Here is a 21,794-nt window from a genome sequence, read left to right on the forward strand (position 1 = left end):
ATGTCTGCCGACGGAAATTCCAGCCCAGGCTGTTTGCGACAGGGGGCGCTGTGCGCCAGGACTGGAAGCAAAGTTCAAAACTCTCAAACTTTCCTTCAAACTTTTTCTTTCCTTTGACCCAGAGGCAGTTTGTGGCTGGGCTGATGGAATGGGGCGGCGTGTTGGCACTGCCGCCTCACGGCACCAGGGATCCGGGTTCCATTCCGCCCTCGGGCAACTTGTCTGTGTGGAGTTTGCACGCCCTCCCCCCCTGTCTACGCCGACTTCCCCCAAAGGCGCGCGGGTCGGGTGGATGAGCCGCGGGTGCTGAGTTGCCCCCTTGCGTCCAAAAGAAGTTAGGCGGGTGGGGTGCTCTTTCAGAGGGTCAGTGCAGACTCGACGGGCCGAGTGGCCTCCTTCTGCACCCTAGTGGTTCCATGCAAAGGATTCCGCGCGCCGCGTTAATCTTCCTCACCATTGTCCCCCCCACCCTACCTAAAAATTGGAATGGGAAGTCCCGTGGCCCGTTCAAGCCGAGTGGTGGGTCAGTCCACTCAGAATGGAGGGGGAAGAGTGTCAATATCGACATTGCTCTCTTTTCATTGTACAGGGATGTGCAGGTTAGGTGTGGTTGTGGGGATAGGGCGGGGGAGTGGGGCTTGGTAGAGCTCTCAGAGTGTCGATGCAGACTCGTTGGGCTGAATGGCCTGCTTCTGCACTGTCAGGATTCTATGGCAGAAAGGGAGAGAAAGACAGATTTAGGGCGGGAATTCAGGAGTTCAGGAGGCTGAAGGCACCGTGGTAGAGAAATGGGGTTGCCCTAGCGGCCAGAGTTGCAAGAGCACAGATACCTCAGAGGAAGGTTATGGGGGGGGGGGGGGGGGCGGGGGGGGGGGGGGGGGGGGGCGGGGGGGGGGGCGGAATTTGAAAACAAGGATGAAAATATTAAATTTGTGGTGCATTTCCCCATTACCATTCATAGAAATTACAGTGCTGAAGAAGGCCATTCGGCCCATCAAGTCTAGACCGGCTCTTGAAAGAGCACCCTACTCCACCCTCCACCCTATCCCCATAACCCAGTAACCCTACCGAACGGTTGGACACTAAAGGCCTAATTAAGGACAGAGGTGCTGGACATGTGGGATTGGGGAGGAGGACTTGAGGCAGTGGGTTCGCGAACCCACTGAACCCTCGTGAGCTCTGGGTTCAAATCCCATCCCAGGACTTGATGGTCAAGGAAGGCGAGTTCGTAAAGCTGCCAAAAGCTGATTATCAACCTGCAAAATCCTTCCAACTCACGCCAATGGCTGGCAGTCAGAGCGGGAGCGGTTCCTGGCCAGCCATGTAGCGGAAAGAATGCTGGAGCCTCCACTGTCACTCTCCACAGCCCCGAACTCCCAGGCTACAATGAACAGGTAAATTTGCAACTCCCTGGGGGAGGCTGGACGGCAAGGGGTGGGTAAGATTGGTGCCGACAGCACGTTGTTCAATCGCTGTTCTGGCTGGGATGGGTATGGGACCTGCTTCCTTGTCCCACTTCTGGCGGTTGTCGTGGTGATGTGGGTCCGACCTACCTTTTGGACAGAGAACTGCGGAAGAATATGGTCCAGCGGGAACGGGCCTGGAGGCAAGGGATGGAGCTAAGTGGAAGAAACCGAATTATTGGAACTCTTTGCCGCAGAAGGCTGTGGAGGCCAAATCACTGAGTGTCTTTAAGGCCGAGATAGGTAGGTTCTTGATTAATAATGGGATCAGGGGTTATGGGGAGAAGGCAGGAGAATGAGGATGAGAAAATATCAGCCATGATCGAATGGTGGAACAGACTTGATGGGCTGAATGGCCTAATTCTGCTCCTGCGTCTTATGGCCTTATGGGAAGGGGGCTGGTGCACCAAAACTGCAATAATGCGACCCTTTTCATTCAATGCAGGAATGCTGTCCTCTTATCAATGCCAGTCCAGGCAAAAAAAGCCACAGTCTCGTAGCTCGATCAAACAGGCGCTGTCTGGCACATCCCCACACAGGGTGAAGTGGAGATTAATTTTCACACCATCTACAATACATGTGTCACCGTGGAACCCGTCATTGAACACCAAGCAGGCCGCTCCCATTCACAGTAAGAGAGAGCCGAACAAGAAGATTCCGACAGCACCAAGCGCCACTCAAAGTCCAATAGACTTTGCATCAGGAGATATGGGCGTTGCTGGGTAGGGCCCAGCATTTGTTGTCCATCCCTAATTGCCCCTTGAACCGAGTGTCTCGCTCGGCCATTCCAGAGGGGGCAGTTTAAGAGCCAACCCCATCGCCGTGGGGTCTGGAGTCACGTGTAGGCCAGGCCGGGTAAGGACGGCAGGTTTCCTTCCCTAAAGGGGGGACATTAGTGAACCAGATGGGTTTTTAACAACAATCGAGGGTAGATTCATGTGCACCATTCATTTCAAGTCCAGATTTTATTAATTCATTGAATTTAAATTCCACCAGCTGCCGAGGTGGAATTTGAACCCATGTCTCTCTCTCTCCCCCCTCGCCCTCCCAAGACTGTTAGCCTGGAGCCCTCTGGGTTACTAGTCCAGCGATGTTATCACTACACCACCTGGTTTGCAATTTCACTGGAGTATCCAGATGTTCCCCAGCACTGGGAATGTCAGGGGCCTGCGTGAAGGGATCAAACTGACAACAGGCCCATCAGCAAAGAAAACAGCTCCATCCAGACGCGCAGCAGTGGAGGCCGGGGCATTGAATACATTCTCGGCCCGGTTAGACAGGAAAGCGGATGAATCGAAATTTGGAATTGTGTGTAAGGAGGGCGGTGGAGATCTTCAAAAGGACGGAGACAAGTTGTTGGAGGGCAGACAGTCTGGATAAATGTGAGGCGATGCACTTGGGCAGGACAAACAGGGTAAGGGGATTACCTGAGAAACAGCAGGATCCCGGGAAGCACCGAGGATCAGAGGGATCTTGGTGTGCATGTACACCGGCCTCTTTAACTGAGCAGGTGGAAACAGAGGTTAAGAAGGCATATGGTGTGGGGGGAGGGGGGGGGGGGGAGGGGGGAGGGAGAGGGGGGGAGGGGGGGGAGGCAGGGAGACGTTAACAAACTTGGCATCCACAGGAACAGAGAGAAAGGAGAAGACAAGCGGAAGACAGGAGGGGGGCGGCTGAAGCGGAAGTGAGCACGAGACGACAACGGCAGCAAAATCCGTCCGGGAGAAGCAAGGGGCACCAGACCCACTCGGAGAAGCAAGGGGCACCAGACCCACTCGGAGAAGCAAGGGGCACCAGACCCACTCGGAGAAGCAAGGGGCACCAGACCCACTCGGAGAAGCAAGGGGCACCAGACCCACTCGGAGAAGCAAGGGGCACCAGACCCACTCGGAGAAGCAAGGGGCACCAGACCCACTCGGAGAAGCAAGGGGCACCAGACCCACTCGAGGATTGCTCACCGGAATTGTCTATCCGGCACCCAATTGTATATATGCCCCCTCCCCCCCCCCCCCCCTCTCCCCCCACAAACAGATGCCTACTGATGCGTGTAAATAATTTTGCGAAGTGTACAGAGTTTCTGCGGCTGGGCGGGTGCATCATACCCCACCAGTTACATTATTTGATTTTGTACTTCTCTCGTGTTGTTACTGTTTTATTTTATTTTCTCCTCTCCCTTTGTGATTTGTGTGTGTGCCGTTCTCTTCTATATATATATATATATATATCATATCCTGTGTACATAACAGCAAATATACTTTCTTCAAAAATGCAATAAAAAACATTTATTAAAAAAAAAAGAAGGCCCTCACTTGGCCTTTATTCGCAGAGTTATAGAGTTTGAGAGCAGGGAGGTTAAGCTGGAACTGTATAAAACATTGGTTAGGCCACTGCTGGTTTAGCACACTGGGCTAAATCGCTGGCTTTGAAAGCAGGCAGGCCAGCAGCACGGTTCGATTCCCGTACCAGCCTCCCCGAACAGGCGCCGGAATGTGGCGACTAGGGGCTTTTCACAGTAACTTCATTGAAGCCTACTCGTGACAATAAGCGATTTTCATTTCATTTTCATTTTTCATCTGGGAAATCAGTCGTGTTGTTTGGCCGGCCATTGAGAAATTTGAAAGTGTGATAAAGTTCAGAAGACATTTGGATTATTTGCTTTTCTGCTGCAGGCCCATTTCTGCCCTTCTCACCCTCATTTCCATAATAATACAAATGACAGATTATTATTTTAATGTCTACTTTTCTTTTACTGACAGGAGTCTTGTCTGAGCCCATCACGCACCAGCTGAGCCTTTCAGTGCTCCATTCTACCATTCAAACATGTACCAAATGTTTCAAACATGTTTCAAACATGTATCAAATGTTTCAAACATGTTTCAAACATGTACCAAATGTTTCTCAGATGTACCAAACACGTTTCAAACATGTACCAAATGTTTCTAAGATGCATCAAACATGTTGAGGGATGTGACAGCACTGGGAAAGGGTGCAGAGGAGATTCACCAGGATGTTGCCTGGGCTGCAGAGTTTCGGCTATGAAGAGAGATTGGATAGACTGGGATTGTTTTCCTTGGAGCAGAGGAGACTGGGGCTGGGGTGGGGGGGGGGGGGGGGGGGGGCATGATTTTTTAAAAATTCACTCATGGGATGTGGCTGGGCCGACATTTATTGCCCATCCCTGAGGACAGTTAAGAGTCGACCACATCGCTGTGGGGTCTGGGGGTCACATGTAGGCCAGGCCGGCTAAGGACGGCAGATTTCCTTCCCTAAAGGGGGACATTAGTGAACCAGATGGGTTTTTACGACAATGCTTTCATGGTCACCGTTAGACTTTTAATTCCAGACTTTAAAAAAAAAATTGAATTAAAATTTCACCATCTGCCACATGGGATTTGAACCAGCGTCCCCAGACTCAAGGTCCCTGGTTTACTAGTTAAGCGTCAATACCACTACACCACTGCTTCCCCTCATGATTGAGATGTATAAAATGATGAGGGGCATCAGGAAGAAACGTTTCCCTTTGCCAGAGGGATCAATGACCAGGGGGCAGAGATTCAAGGTAAGGGGCAGGAGGTTGAGAGGGGAGGTGTGAAGGGTTCAATAAAGGATCCACCACATTGGGCTTTATTAATCGGGGCATTGAGTACAAGAGTGAGGAGGTTACGTCGAACCTGTCACAGACACTCCCAGCTGGAGTATCACATCCAGTCCTGGAAGAACGTGAGGGCTTTGGAGAGAGTGCGGAAAAGATTCACGCAAACGTTCCTTGGAATGGATGAGGAGCTTCAGTGAGGTGGATAGATTGGAGAAGTTGGGACTGTCTCCTTGGAGAAGAGAAGGTTGAGAGGAGACTGACTGGGTGTACAGAATTATTGGGCAGCACGGTAGCATTGTGGATAGCACAATTGCTTCACGGGTCCCAGGTTCGATTCCGGCTTGGGTCACTGTCTGTGCGGAGTCTGCACGTTCTCCCCGTGTGTGCGTGGGTTTCCTCCGGGTGCTCCGGTTTCCTCCCACAGTCCAAAGATGTGCAGGTTAGGTGGATTAGCCAGGGTAAATTGCCCCTTAGTGTCCAAAATTGCCCTTAGTGTTGGACGGGGTTACTGGGTTATGGGGATAGGGTGGAGGTGTTGACCTTGGGTAGGGTGCTCTTTCCAGGAGCCGGTGCAGACTCGATGGGCCGAATGGCCTCCTTCTGCACTGTAAATTCTATGATGAATTATGAGGGGGGAAGAGAGACAGTGGACAGGATAAAAAAGTTCCCTTGGCAGAGAATTCTAGAAGCTAAGTGGCAGAGGGGACGTGAGGAAGAAACTTTTTTTACGCAGAGGGCAGTGGGAGTCTGGGATTCGCTGCCCGAGGTGGTGGTGGAGGCAGAGACCCTAAACCCTTTTAAAAAGTACCTGGATCTGCGCCGTAAGTGCGGTAAGCCACAGGGCTGTGGGCCGGGTGCAGGGAAGTGCGATTAGAAAGGGCACCCGCGTGTCCGCGGGCTGGTGTGGACAAGATGGGCCGAAAGGCCTCCTTCTGCGCCGTAACGAATCTGCGATTAAGGCCACAATCAGATCGCGGCCAAGATCTTACTGAGTAGGGTTGTAGGCTCGAGGGGCCGAACGGCCCAACCCCAGCGTCCTTAAACTGTTGAATATGGATCTCGATTGTGCGACTCTCCTTCGGGGGAGGCCCTGAAGGTTTTCGAAAGCCTCTTCAGGATGGGTTGCTGTTGAGATGATTCCCCTTTAAGGAGGCCCTCATAACAGTGTGTTTGTTTTATTCTCCAGACTTTACCCGTTCGAGGAGTGAACTATAATCTTGGCTTTGCCGTTGGAATGTTCTGTGGTATTGGCGCCGGTGAGAATGCCCGATTGGGATTTTTCTTGCTCGTCCAGCTGTGGGGATGAGGCCCCGTCCTCTCCGTGAGCTGAGGCCCCCCCCCCCCCCCCCAGTGTCACAGGCCACAAACATTGAGCCAAATTAAGGATGAACCAATTGATCTGAAATCTTGGCCCAGCGGAGCGGAATCTCTCTCAGTCCTTCGAGGGGAATCGCATCGACCGCAATTCCAGTTCACAGGACGCACGGAATTCTTACAGAACACGAGGAGGCCGTTCCTGTCTCCTCCGGCCCCCCAAATGAGCAGCTCGCCTCACCTCGTTTCCCCCCCCCCCCGCCTTCTCTCCACAAGCCCGCACATTTTCTGATAATATCCTCGCTCCCTCGCGAAGGCCTCGCTCGAACTTGCCGCCACCACGTTCTCAGGCAGCGCATTCCCGATCCTAACCACTCGCGAATCGCGTACCACTTCCCGTAGCAGCCTCCCCGAACAGGTGCCGGAATGTGGCGACTAGGGGCTTTTCACAGTCACTTCATTTGAAGCCGACTTGTGACAATAAGCGATTCCCATTTCATTTCATTTTGGCTACGCGAAAAAAACCTCTCCTCATATCTCCATTGCTTCGTCGGATTCCGACAGGGCAGAAGGGGGCCATTCGGCCCATCGAGTCTGCACCGGCCCTCTGAAAGAGCATTCCGCTCCACCGCCCTATTCCAATTCAGCTCACCGGCACGTCTTTGGACTGTGGGAGGAAACCCACGCAGACACGGGGAGGATGTGCAGACTCCGCACAGACAGTGACCCAAGGCCGGAATCGAACCTGGGACCCTGGTGCTGTGAGGCTGTAGTGCTAACCGCTGTGCCACCCCATGCTGCCCTTTCTTTTGCCATTGACCTTAAACCTGTGCCCCTCGCATTAACGGTCCTGCCACCAAACGGGGGACCGTTTCTCCCTATTGACTCTGCCCAGACCCCCCCTCGTGACTTTGAACACCCCCACTGAATCTCCTCTCCCCCAAGAAAAACAGTCCCAACCCCTCCGATCTGCCCCTGCAGGGGTAAGGGGGTCACAGGTTATGGGGAGAAGGCAGGGGAATGGGGATGAGAAAGTATCAGCCATGATTGAATGACGGAGCAGACTCGATGGGCCGAGTGGCCTAATTCTGCTCGTCTTCTTGAATCGATATCAAAAAATAACCTCTCGGGCGGCACGGTGGCCTAGTGGTTAGCCCTGCTGCCTCACGGCGCCGAGGACCCGGGTTCGATCCCGGCTCTGGGTCACTGTCCGTGTGGCGTTTGGCACATTCTCCCTGTGTCTGCGTGGGTTTCGCCCCCACAACCCAAAGATGTGCAGGGTAGGTGGGTTGGCCAGGCTAAATTGCCCCTTAATTGGGAAAAAATGAATTGGGTCGTCTAAATTTTGAAAAAAGAAAAAAAAACTCTCATTGACCTTTCGCTGCCTCAAAACTGACCTTCCTCGTTCAACATAAAGGGGGCAGTTAAGCTGGGAAGGGGCTGGGAGTGGTGGGATCACTGGGCTGGCATACATCTCACAGTGTGACATGGAGCAACTCTCAATGGCCTCACACTAGCGATGAAAGTGTGTTCCTCTAACCAGCGCCGAATTCGCCCTCAGGTCCTGTCCCCTGATGGATTTGCCCTCTTCTCCATTTTCCTGCTCTGCCTAATGTGCTGTGCTCCGACCCCGCTGCCCGCCCTGGCACTCCTCTTGAGCCTCACCGGTCACTCAACTGCCGGGGGCGTCACAAGTCGCTGCCCAGGTCCTGTTGTCCCAGCCAGGACCGCACAGGTCAGAAAGATCCGAAGGTTCGATTCCTGGCCGACGTTATCCGATATGGGAAGGACATGGGTCCCACGTCCGGGGAGAGGGGGGAACGGGTGTGGACAGAGTCGATAGGGATAAACCGTTCCCATTGGTGGAAGGGTGAAGAACCTGTCACGACCCCCTGGGCCGGTGCGCAGGTCAATTCCAGCCCCGGAACTGACCCGGAGTCACAACGCAATTAGATTAACAAATCATTCTTAGAATAAAATCCCAAAGTCTTTGGCTCTTGGCTGCTCAATAATTACAACCACCAGGTTTGGAAGTTTAAACACAATTACTGTTTATTTGTAACAAGAACAAACTGAAATGTACAGCAAATACAACTGGTTAACCATTGCCTAATTCCTAATCCCCCACTTGCTCCCATCCGCTACATAAACACACAAGACAGACAATCGCAGAGGGGGGAGATAGGGGTGAAAAATAATCAGGATGAAAGTCAAAAGATGTTTCCGATGACTGTTTCTAGCACCTTTGATTCAATTCAGTTTGAGGTTCTCACTGTAGATTCATGCAGGTTCTGTGTTCCACTCCGCAGCTTTTCCTCCCTTCAATCTAAGCTGTTCTCAGCCTGGAATGGTTTCCCTGTACGTACATCCATTCAACTGCTCCATAAGGTTCAGAAATACATCAATTCACAGCCACTCTGGGAGACAGACAGGGAGCAGGTCCTTGTCCCTGTGCCTCCAGGAGCTCCCTGCGTCTCTGAAAATCGTTCCACTCGTGTCGGACCCAATCGCCACCGGTTAGCGGGCGGAATACAGCCTTTTGGCCAATTCGAGTCCGGGGAAATCAGCAGGAGCGACCTTTACAAACCAGAGAATTGAGCGCGCAATCCAGACTGACGCCCCAGCGAGATTTCGGCACTTGTCGGTGGAGGGGGGGGGGGGGGGGGGGGGGGAACGAGCCATGGGGAAAGAGCGGGTGAATGGGACGATTGGGGCGGCTCCTTCAAAAGAGGTAGCACAGACGCGGTGGACTGAATGGTCGCCGTCTGTGTTAATGATCCCACGACGCGCTGGCTGTAAAGTGACTTTGGATGTCCTCGGGCCGTTGTATGAGAGGAGACGTGTGAATGTGTTGTTGCTGGGGTTCGAAACCCCAACCTGCTGCTCCACCCAGCAACAGAGGGGCCCTCTCTCCTGTGGCACGTACTGTGCCTTTAAGGCTTGGCTTTGTCCGCCCGCCTCCCCCGAGGATTACAGCATTTGGTTCAAAGAGGACGTCAATGTTTTTTGTCCAATTATTGTGTGTCCAGGGAGCGTGTGAACTGACCTCGTCCGTGCCCTCGGGGGTCCTGACACACAAACACACTCGCATGTTCACCTCCCAGAAGATGTGATCGGCCCCAGATGCTGACTTTCCTTTTCGCTCCGACTGCAGAGTTCCCCGTGAGCACAGACAGTCCGGTCTTCGTGGCATTGCAGCTGCAGAGTGACCCAGTGCACAGATTCCGTCTCAGTGAACCTCTGGGCGATAGCAGCAGCGAAGCTGTGAGAGTGTGGGAGTGGGAGTGGGAGTGGGAGTGGGAGTGGGAGTGGGAGTGGGAGTGGGAGTGGGAGTGGGAGGAAACGGTTTGAAATCAGTCAGCAAGCAGCAGCTACTGATTCTCACTTCCACAAATAGAGCCAAAAAGAATCCATCGTTTATTCCCCGCAAAATGGAAATAATAACAGCAACTCCCAGGACAGGTACAGCACGGTGTTAGATACAGAGTAAAGCTCCCTCTACACTGTCCCCATCAAACACTCCCAGGACAGGTACAGCACGGGGTTAGATACAGAGTAAAGCTCCCTCTACACTGTCCCCATCAAACACTCCCAGGACAGGTACAGCACGGGGTTAGATACAGAGTAAAGCTCCCTCTACACTGTCCCCATCAAACACTCCCAGGACAGGTACAGCACGGGTTAGATACAGAGTAAAGCTCCCTCTACACTGTCCCCATCAAACACTCCCAGGACAGGTACAGCACAGGGTTAGATACAGAGTAAAGCTCCCTCTACACTGTCCCCATCAAACACTCCCAGGACAGGTACAGCACGGGTTAGATACAGAGTAAAGCTCCCTCTACACTGTCCCCATCAAACACTCCCAGGACAGGTACAGCATGGGGTTAGATACAGAGTAAAGCTCCCTCTACACTGTCCCCATCAAACACTCCCAGGACAGGTACAGCACAGGGTTAGATACAGAGTAAAGCTCCCTCTACACTGTCCCCATCAAACACTCCCAGGACAGGTACAGCACGGGGTTAGATACAGAGTAAAGCTCCCTCTACACTGTCCCCATCAAACACTCCCAGGACAGGTACAGCACGGGGTTAGATACAGAGTAAAGCTCCCTCTACACTGTCCCCATCAAACACTCCCAGGACAGGTACAGCACGGGGTTAGATACAGAGTAAAGCTCCCTCTACACTGTCCCCATCAAACACTCCCAGGACAGGTACAGCACAGGGTTAGATACAGAGTAAAGCTCCCTCTACACTGTCCCCATCAAACACTCCCAGGGCAGGTACAGCACGGGGTTAGATACAGAGTAAAGCTCCCTCTACACTGTCCCCCCATCAAACACTCCCAGGACAGGTACAGCACAGGGTTAGATACAGAGTAAAGCTCCCTCTACACTGTCCCCATCAAACACTCCCAGGGCAGGTACAGCACGGGGTTAGATACAGAGTAAAGCTCCCTCTACACTGTCCCCATCAAACCCTCCCAGGACAGGTACAGCACAGGGTTAGATATAGAGTAAAGCTCCCTCGTCACTGTCTCCATCAATCTCTCCCAGGACAGGTACAGCACGGGGTTAGATACAGAGTAAAGCTCCCTCTACACTGTCCCCATCAAACACTCCCAGGACAGGTACAGCACGGGGTTAGATACAGAGTAAAGCTCCCTCTACACTGTCCCCCATCAAACACTCCCAGGACAGGTACAGCACAGGGTTAGATACAGAGTAAAGCTCCCTCTACACTGTCCCCATCAAACACTCCCAGGACAGGTACAGCACGGGTTAGATACAGAGTAAAGCTCCCTCTACACTGTCCCCATCAAACACTCCCAGGACAGGTACAGCACAGGGTTAGATACAGAGTAAAGCTCCCTCTACACTGTCCCCATCAAACACTCCCAGGGCAGGTACAGCACGGGGTTAGATACAGAGTAAAGCTCCCTCTACACTGTCCCCATCAAACACTCCCAGGACAGGTACAGCACAGGGTTAGATACAGAGTAAAGCTCCCTCGTCACTGTCTCCGTCAAACACTCCCAGGACAGGTACAGCACGGGGTTAGATACAGAGTAAAGCTCCCTCTACACTGTCCCCATCAAACACTCCCAGGACAGGTACAGCACGGGGTTAGATACAGAGTAAAGCTCCCTCTACACTGTCCCCATCAAACACTCCCAGGACAGGTACAGCACAGGGTTAGATACAGAGTAAAGCTCCCTCTACACTGTCCCCATCAAACACTCCCAGGGCAGGTACAGCACGGGGTTAGATACAGAGTAAAGCTCCCTCTACACTGTCCCCCATCAAACACTCCCAGGACAGGTACAGCACAGGGTTAGATACAGAGTAAAGCTCCCTCTACACTGTCCCCATCAAACACTCCCAGGACAGGTACAGCACGGGTTAGATACAGAGTAAAGCTCCCTCTACACTGTCCCCATCAAACACTCCCAGGACACGTACAGCACAGGGTTAGATACAGAGTAAAGCTCCCTCTACACTGTCCCCATCAAACACTCCCAGGGCAGGTACAGCACGGGGTTAGATACAGAGTAAAGCTCCCTCTACACTGTCCCCATCAAACACTCCCAGGACAGGTACAGCACAGGGTTAGATACAGAGTAAAGCTCCCTCGTCACTGTCTCCGTCAAACACTCCCAGGACAGGTACAGCACGGGGTTAGATACAGAGTAAAGCTCCCTCTACACTGTCCCCATCAAACACTCCCAGGACAGGTACAGCATGGGGTTAGATACAGAGTAAAGCTCCTTCTACACTGTCCCCCATCAAACACTCCCAGGACAGGTACAGCACAGGGTTAGATACAGAGTAAAGCTCCCTCTACACTGTCCCCATCAAACACTCCTGGGGCAGGTACAGCACGGGGTTAGATACAGAGTAAAGCTCCCTCGTCACTGTCTCCGTCAAACACTCCCAGGACAGGTACAGCACAGGGTTAGATACAGAGTAAAGCTCCCTCTACACTGTCCCCATCAAACACTCCCAGGATAGGTACAGCACAGGGTTAGATACAGAGTAAAGCTCCCTCTACACTGTCCCCATCAAACACTCCCAAGTCAGGTACAGCACAGGGTTAGATACAGAGTAAAGCTCCCGCTACACTGTCCCCATCAAACACTCCCAGGACAGGTACAGCACGGGGTTAGATACAGAGTAAAGCTTCCTTTACACTGTCCCCATCAAACACTCCCAGGACAGGTACAGCACGGGGTTAGATACAGAGTAAAGCTCCCTCTACACTGTCCCCATCAAACACTCCCAGGACAGGTACAGCACGGCGTTAGATACAGAGTAAAGCTCCCGTGACACTGTCCCCATCAAACACTCCCAGGACAGGTACAGCACGGGGTTAGATACAGAGTAAAGCTCCCTTTACACTGTCCCTATCAAACACTCCCAGGACAGGTATAGCTCAGGGTTAGATACAGAGGAATGCTCCATCATTCCCTCAGTATCGCATTGGAGAGTCAGCCTTGATTATTGTGATCAAGCCCTAGAGCAGGATTTGAAGCAGGAATTTTGTGACTCACAGGCAAGTATGCTACCAACTGGGGCACAGCTGACACACTACTGATTAATTGGTAGATAATTGTTCCAATTCTTCAATTGCTCAAACTACCTGATGTCTCCCTCCTAAGTCCAGCTGTTAAAATTTCACAGACATCAAAATCAGCTTCTGATTAAGTTAATGGATGATGTCAAAACGGTGGTATGTCTGATTGGCAGGGAGTCAGCAATATTAGCTTTGATAGACACCTACCTTTACAAAGATTGTTAACAATTACAGCAATACAATTCCAGCACATTATTTGGTCAAATTTCTTATCTGGTTGGGGCTGGTTTAGCTCACTGAGCTAAATCGCTGGCTTTTAGAGCAGGCCAGCAGCACGGTTCGATTCCCGTACCAGCCTCCCCGGACAGGCGCCGGAATGTGGCGACTAGGGGCTTTTCACAGTAACTTCATTGAAGCCTACTCGTGACAATAAGTGATTTTCATTTCATTTTCATTTTTCATCTGAGAAATCAGTCGTGTTGTTTGGCCGGCCATTGAGAAATTTGAAAGTGTGATAAAGTTCAGAAGACATTTGGATTATTTGCTTTTCTGCTGCAGGCCCATTTCTGCCCTTCTCACCTTCATTTCCATAATAATACAAATTACAGATTATTATTTTAATGTCTACTTTTCTTTTACTGACAGGAGTCTTGTCTGAGCCCATCACGCACCAGTTGAGCCTTTCAGTGCTCCATTCTACCATTCAAACATGTACCAAATGTTTCAAACATGTTTCAAACATGTATCAAATGTTTCAAACATGTTTCAAACATGTACCAAATGTTTCTCAGATGTACCAAACATGTTTTAAACATGTACCAAATGTTTCAAACATGTTTCAAACATGTATCAAATGTTTCAAACATGTTTCAAACATGTACCAAATGTTTCTAAGATGCATCAAACATGTTCAAACATGTGCCAAATGTTTCAAACTACGACCTCCACATTTTGAACATGCTGAGTGCACAAAATTAATGAAAACAGCATTCTATTGGTAAATAACTGTAAAAAAACAAAACAAAACAAATCATGGCAGGATAAGCTGAACAACTAACTAGAAGTTTATTTGATTTGGTTCAGCTGACTGCCAAATTCTTTATCTGACCATTATTGGTCAGCCTTATAGTCACCGCCTATTAAACAAAATGTTTGCTGTACAGAAAAAAAAAATAAAAAATTGCCCCTTAGTGTCCGAAGATTAGGTGGGTTATAGGTTTACGGGGATGGGACAGGGGGGTGGGCCTAGATGGGTGCTTTTTCAGAGGGTTAGTGCGGACGCGATGGGCTGAGTGGCCTCCTTCTATGACACAGCCTCAGGATGTGGGCCAGACCATTTAGGACTGAGATGAAATGAAATGAAAACCGCTTATTGTCACGAGTAGGCTTCGAATGAAGTTACTGTGAAAAGCCCCCTAGTCGCCACATTCCGGCGCCTGTTCGGGGAGGCTGGTACGGGAATCGAACCGTGCTGCTGGCCTGCTTTGGTCTGCTTTCAAAGCCAGCGATTTAGCCCAGTGAGCTAAACCAGCCCCTGAGGAGAAAGCTCTTCACTCAGAGTGTGCTGAACCTCTGCACCACAGAAGGCCGTGGAGGACAAGTCACTGAATGCATTCAAAAGAACAAAGAGCAGTACAGCACAGGAACAGGCCCTTCGGCCCTCCAAGCCTGCGCCGATCATGATGTGTGTCCAAACCAAAACCTTCTGCAGTTCCGGGGTCCATATCCCTCTATTCCCGCCCGATTCAGGTATTTGTTAAGCTGCTTGTTAAAGGTCACTATTGTATCTGCTTTCACCACCTCCTCCGGCAGCGAGTTCCAGGCACCCACTGTGTAAGAAACTTGCCTCGTACATCTCCTCTAAACTTCCCCCCTTGCACCTTAAACCTATGCCCCCTAGTAATTGACTTATCCACCCTGGGAAAAAGCTTCTGACTATCCACTCTGTCCATGCCAATCATTGTTTTGTAAACATCTATCAGGTCGCCCCTCAACCTGCGTCGTTCCAGTGAAAACAATCCTAGTTTAGCCAGCCTCTCCTCATACCAAATCCCTCCAGACCAGGCAACATCTGGTAAACCTCTTCCCTACCCTCTCCACCTCCTTCTGGTAGTGTGGTGTCCAGAAATGTATGCAGTATTCCAAAGTGGCCGCGCTAAGGTTCTGTCGCATGACCTGCCAATATTTATACTCAATGCCCCGGCCAATGAAGGCAAGCATGCCGTCTGCCTTCTTCACTACCTTCTCCACCTGCGTTGCCCCTTTCAGTGACCTGTGGACCTGTACACCTAGATCTCTCTGACCGTCAATACACTTGAGGGTTCTGACATTTACTGCATAATTCACATCTGTATTAGACCTTCCAAAATGCATTGTTTCACATTGTCCGGATAATAATAATAATAATTAAAAAAAATTAAAAATTTAGAGTACCCAATTATTTTTTCCAATTAAGGGGCAATTTAGCGTGGCCAATCCACCTACCCTGCACATCTTTGGGTTGTGGGGGTGAAACCCACGCAGACACGGGGAGAATGTGCAAACTCCACACGGACAGTGACCCAGGGCCGGGATCGAACCTGGGACCTCAGCGCCGTGAGGCGGTTGTGCTAACCACTAGGCCACCGTGCTGCCCAATAATAATAATAATAACAGCTTATTGTCACAAGTAGGCTTCAGTGAAGTTACTGTGAAAAGCCCTCAGTCGCCCGCGGTGAAACACGCGAGAATCGCTCTGGATTTATCTGGAGAAAGTCCAGGGTGATTCTCCGGTTTGCAGAGGGCCAGCAGAGTGCTCCTCGCAGCTCCCGGCTGCCGATAGGGGGTCCCTGCACTTCCGGTCCGGGGTGGGGGTGGGGGGTGCGTCGGCCTCCCCGCTCGACATGGCTGACCCGCACCCCGGAACAGCACCGCAAACATAGCCCCCCCCCCCACCCTCCAGATCACACGCACCCCCCGGATTGGTGGCCCCTAATTGGTAGCCTGGCCATCCTGGAGGCCCCCCCCCCCCACCCCGGCCACCGATGAACGATCCCCCTGCCCCCCACCAGGACCGTGTCCGCGGACCGTGCCCGCGGCCGCCGCGCTGAGTTGCCGCCGGGTGGAACCGCGAGAGAACCACGCCAGCGGGAACTCGGCCAGCTGCACTCGGTGAATCGCTGCGGGGGCCACTTTCAATGACCCCTCATCGGCGCCGCGTCGACCGCGTCAAACCCGTCGCTCTCGGGTTTGACGCCCATTCTCTGCCCCCGGGCTGTGTGATCTCGGAGCCGAGGCCCGGCCCGCCCCGGGTTGACGGCTGGGGACTGGGGTTGGGGGGGGGGTTGGGGGAGGGGGGGGATGTGAGAGTGAGATGTGAGGAGGAGGAGGAGGTGGAAGGTGAGGGGAAGATTAGAGAGATGGATGAGAGGGAGGAAGAGAGAGGGAGAGGGAGGGATAGTGCATGAGGAGAGAGGAAGTGAGAAGAGGAGGGGGAAGGGAAGGGGGAGAGGAATGATTTGAGAGATGGAAAAGGGGATAGAGAGAGAGACAGGCGAAGAAAGTGAAGAGAGGGGGACTGGGAAAACGAGAAAGAGAGAGAGAATGGCAAAAGCGGTGGGGTAGAGAGAGGAGAGTGAAAGTGGGCGTGTGTGAGAGCATGATGCAGAGGAACGAGGAGACAGACAGAGACAGTGAGATCAACGCAAAGGTCAGTTTAATAATTTGTTCCTATTGGATCTCAATGTAAATATTTAAAATGGATGAAACTAAAACTGGCCTGAAAGACCATTCCAAACGAAGGAAGGTTTGACCCAGAGCTGTAAACATTCTCTGATAATTGCCCTGACCACAAAGTTATACAAACTATCGTGGGTGACTTAAAGTTCAGAATTGTTTGGTGGTAACTTAAACACCACTGTGCAAAAGGGATAAATGTTGGTGAATCCCTCTTGTGTTGATTCACACAAAGGCGGTCTCTGTTCTAAATGTTGCTCAGATCAGGAGGGGACGAGTGGAACTGCTGCAGAAAATCAAAACTGCTACACTAGTTAAACATTGGGGCAATGAGGAGGGAGCTTTACTCTGTATCTAACCCCATGCTGTACCTGTCCTGGGAGTGTTTGATGGGGACAGTGTAGAGGGAGCTTTACTCTGTATCTAACCCCGTGCTGTACCTGTCCTGGGAGAGTTTGATGGGGGCAATGAGGAGGAGCTTTACTCTGTATCTAACCCCGTGCTGTCCCTGTCCTGGGAGTGTTTGATGGGGACAGTGTAGATGGAGCTTTACTCTGTATCTAACCCCGTGCTGTACCTGTCCTGGGAGTGTTTGATGGGGGCAATGAGGAGGAGCTTTACTCTGTATCTAACCCCGTGCTGTACCTGTCTTGGGAGTGTTTGATGGGGACAGTGTAGAGGGAGCTTTACTCTGTATCTAACCCTGTGCTGTACCTGTCCTGGGAGTGTTTGATGGGGACAGTGTAGAGGGAGCTTTACTCTATATCTAACCCCGTGCTGTACCTGTCCTGGGAGTGTTTGATGGGGACAGTGTAGAGGGAGCTTTACTCTGTATCTAACCCCGTGCTTTACCTGTCCTGGGAGTGTTGGATGGGGACAGTGTAGAGGGAGCTTTACTCTGTATCTAACCCCGTGCTCTACCTGTCTTGGGAGTGTTTGATGGGGACAGTGTAGAGGGAGCTTTACTCTATATCTAACCCCGTGCTGTACCTGTCCTGGGAGTGTTTGATTGGGACAGTGTAGAGGGAGCTTTACTCTGTATCTAACCCCGTGCTGTACCTGTCCTGGGAGTGTTTGATGGGGACAGTGTAGAGGGAGCTTTACTCTGTATCTAACCCTGTGCTGTACCTGTCCTGGGAGTGTTTGATGGGGACAGTGTAGAGGGAGCTTTACTCTGAATCTAACACCGTGCTGTACCTGTCCTGGGAGTGTTTGATGGGGACAGTGTAGAGGGAGCTTTACTCTGTATCTAACCACGTGCTGTACCTGTCCTGGGAGTGTTTGATGGGGACAGTGTAGAGGGAGCTTTACTCTGTATCTAACCCCGTGCTGTACCTGTCCTGGGAGTGTTTGATGGGGACAGTGTAGATGGAGCTTTACTCTGTATCTAACCCCGTGCTGTACCTGTCCTGGGAGTGTTTGATGGGGACAGTGTAGAGGGAGCTTTACTCTGTATCTAACCCCGTGCTGTACCTGCCCTGGGAGCCATGCGCCGGGGCTTTTCCGATCACGAGGCAATCCGCCGCAGCGTCCCTGATCGCGGAAAGCAGAGCCCGACGGCGTGACCGGCTTTTCGAAATGCCTGCCGTTCTGCGCATGCGTACTCCGTCAACAGTGCGCAGGCTCATAGCGCAACGGGGCAGGACGCTTGCTCCTGACGGCAGAGCGCTGACCCTGTCATAATATTCACTCATGTATCTAATGAGACGCAGACAGGCAGTGATTGACATCAGAATGACCAGTAAGCACACAACTCAGTACAGCCAATCACCAGACAGGACACGACCACTATAAAGCCAGAGGGCGCTAGGTTTCCCGCTCTTTCGGGACCCAGCCACTGAGACAGCCAGAGTCCACCAGCTAGCCAGTGCAAACACCATGTGGTAGCTAGTACGTCTGGTCAGGCTACTACAAGGTCACCAGTCAAATCAGTATAGTGTCGACCCACAGCTGAATAGTTCTATAGTTGAATAAAACAGTGTTGGATCTTCTCCAGTGTTAGACGTCTGTTTCTAACTTCCCTGCATCGAGTGCAGTCCACATCGAACCAACCTGTGCTCCCGATTACACAAATCCCCGCGCAGTAGCCGGCTTTTCATAACGCCGGCTGCAAGTGGCCGCGAACATGTCAAAAAAAAATCAGCAGCATTGCGCATGCGCGCACGATGATCGGCGCAAATCTGGCACGCGTGCACAGTGCGGCCGCTACTTTTTAAAACAGTTGCAGCTTTTTGGTTTATAAGTTCTGTAGTGGTTTTTATTCATTTAGTCATCTATTTTATTCATTTATTTTTTTATTTTTTTCATTTACTTTATTCATTTTATTTTTTTTACAAGTTCGGGGGGTTTTATTCATTTTTTTCATTTATTTAATTCATTTTTTTTTACAAGTTCGGGGGGGTTTATTCATTTTTTCCATTTATTTTACTCATTTTCTTTTTTTTTTTTTCTTTACAAGTTCAGAGAGGGGGTTTATTTGATAAAATTATACAGGAAAAAAATGCAGAACTTTGGACAGATGGAGACTCCATACTTTCCGACACCGGACGGCTTCACCTTCATCCAACAGGTTCCATTGGAGGAGCGCGTCCGAGGGCCAAAGGGACCCAAAACCATTTCCTCCATTTTCGCAGCAAACAAGGTAAGAGAAAATGGCGGGGCGCTCAGGTCGGCTGGCGTGGGTCGCGAAGGTCGGCCGGCGTGGGTCGCGAAGGTCGGCCGGCGTGGGTCGCGAAGGTCGGCCGGCGTGGGTCGCGAAGATCGGCCGGCGTGGGTTCCGAAGGTCGGCTGGGTTGGGTCGCGAAGGTCGGCCGGCGTGGGTCGCGAAGGTCGGCCGGCGTGGGTCGCGAAGGTCGGCCGGCGTGGGTCGCGAAGGTCGGCCGGCGTGGGTCGCGAAGGTCGGCCGGCGTGGGTCGCGAAGGTCGGCCGGCGTGGGTCGCGAAGGTCGGCCGGCGTAGAAGGTCGGCCGGCGTGGGTCGCGAAGGTCGGCCGGCGTAGATCGCGAAGGTCGGCCGGGTTGGGTCCCAAAGGTTGGCCGGTTGGTAAAAATGACTCCACGGAAAAAAAGCTTGAAGAACACCGGGTTAGTAACTGTGCTTCTGCAAATCAGGGTTCAAAATTCATGTGTGCTATAGTCGGGAAGTACTGGCAAATGAAAGATTAAAATTCTCAAAAGTTCAAAGGCATTATAAGATTAAGCATGGTGAGTTTGAGGTCAAACCTTATGATTTTTTTCAATGGATGCAGTGAGATCTTAACTCATTAGGTGACGGCATTATCACAAACGTAACATTGAATAAGAAAGCAAGTGAGATCGTGAGAACCGATGAGGCTCACTCTTCGCCTTAAAGATAAGTGAAAATTGTGGATCGCGAAGGTCAGCAGGTGTGGGTCGAGAAAGTCGGCCGGCATGGGTTGCAAAGGTCGTCCGTTTGGTAAAAATGGCTCCAGGGCATAAAAAGTTTGAAAAAAACTAACCTTCTTAATCCTTCCTAGCAAGACAATTCCTCCATCCTCGGAACTAATTCGGTGAACATTCGTTACGCTCCCTCTTTGGCAAAAGTATCTTTCCTGAGGTAAGGAGACTAAATTTGCACACGGTGCTCCAGGTGTGAAAGACCAAAAGAAATAGGAACAGGAGGAGGCCGTTCGGCCCCTCGAGCCTGCTCCGTCATTCAATAGGATCACGGCTGATCCAACATTCCTCACGTCCCCTTTCCCTCACTGATCACAAATCTGTATATCTCAGCCTCAAATATACACAAGGACTCTACTCCCACAGCTCTCTGTGGCAATGTGTTCCAAAGACTCACTACCCCTCTGAGGGAAGAAGTTCTTCCTCACCTCAGCCTTGATTCAGAGACTCTGCCCTCTGCTTCTAAACTCTCCCACGAGGGGAAAACATCCGCTCAGTATTTCCCTCGTCCAACGCTTTAAGAATCCTGGGCTGAATTCTCCTATTCTGCGGCTATGTCGGCAGGATCCATCTGGTCTTACGACCAAAATGTGGGTGCCCCCACACTGATGTTCTGCCTGGTGGGGGACTAGCAGCCGCGCCACATAAAGCCCCTGGCTTGACCTGCCGATATGGAAGCAGAATGGCTGGATCCGTGGCCGCGCATAAGATATGTTGAGATAAAGAAGGGCGAGACGACGCTTGTATAGAGCATGTCGAAGCATAGACCAGTCAGGCTGAATGGCCTGATTTCCCCAGTGAAAACATTGCACTTTTTAACACCTTGACGATTTTTCGCCTGTGTGTTGTTTGATTAATTTTCGATTTTTGGAGACTCCAGGTAACCATGGCGGGTTGGGAAGGAAGCTTGTTGGATTCACTAAGGCGTGGGCAGTACACGTGGAGGAGGAGGTCAGTAATCCTGCCGCCGGTTTGCCGATTGGAACGTCGCAGCTGGATTTAATTCAAATCCGTCCTGCCCAGAGATGGTGAACTCACGGCCACTAGATGTGGGGCTTTTAATGCCTCTGAAAAAAATATTTTTGACGTGTTTTACGGGCCTGTAACTAAACATAACGTTTACTGCTTTCGGCAAAATGTCAACCGCAGCTAATCTATTCTTTGGGGAAATAATTCTGTCAAACTATGTCCGTTCCAGAATTTGGATTATGGATCACACACTGTGTTTAACTGTTTCATAGAATTTACAGTGCAGAAGGAGGCCATTCGGCCCATCGAGTCTGCACCGGCTCCTGGAAAGAGCACCCTACCCAAGGTCAACACCTCCACCCTATCCCCATAACCCAGTAACCCCACCCAACACTAAGGGCAATTTTGGACACTAAGGGCAATTTATCATGGCCAACCCACCTAACCAGCACATCTTTGTGACTGTGGGAGGAAACCGGAGCACCCGGGGGAAACCCACGCGCACACGGGGAGGATGTGCAGACTCCGCACAGACAGTGACCCAAGCCGGAATTGAACCTGGGACCCTGGAGCTGTGAAGCGATTGTGCTGCCCACAATGCTACCATGCTGCCCTGTTCAATGTGGTGTGGAATAAAAGTACTTCATTTGAAGCGGAGTTACTGTTGCGAGATGGTGATCTTGGTGGGGCAGTGAGTTAGCGTCTCTGTCTGTGGGCCAGGGGCACATGGGTTCAGGTCGCACCTC

Source organism: Scyliorhinus canicula, chromosome 27 (genome assembly GCF_902713615.1).
Source record: "Scyliorhinus canicula chromosome 27, sScyCan1.1, whole genome shotgun sequence".
Lineage (NCBI taxonomy): Eukaryota > Metazoa > Chordata > Chondrichthyes > Carcharhiniformes > Scyliorhinidae > Scyliorhinus > Scyliorhinus canicula.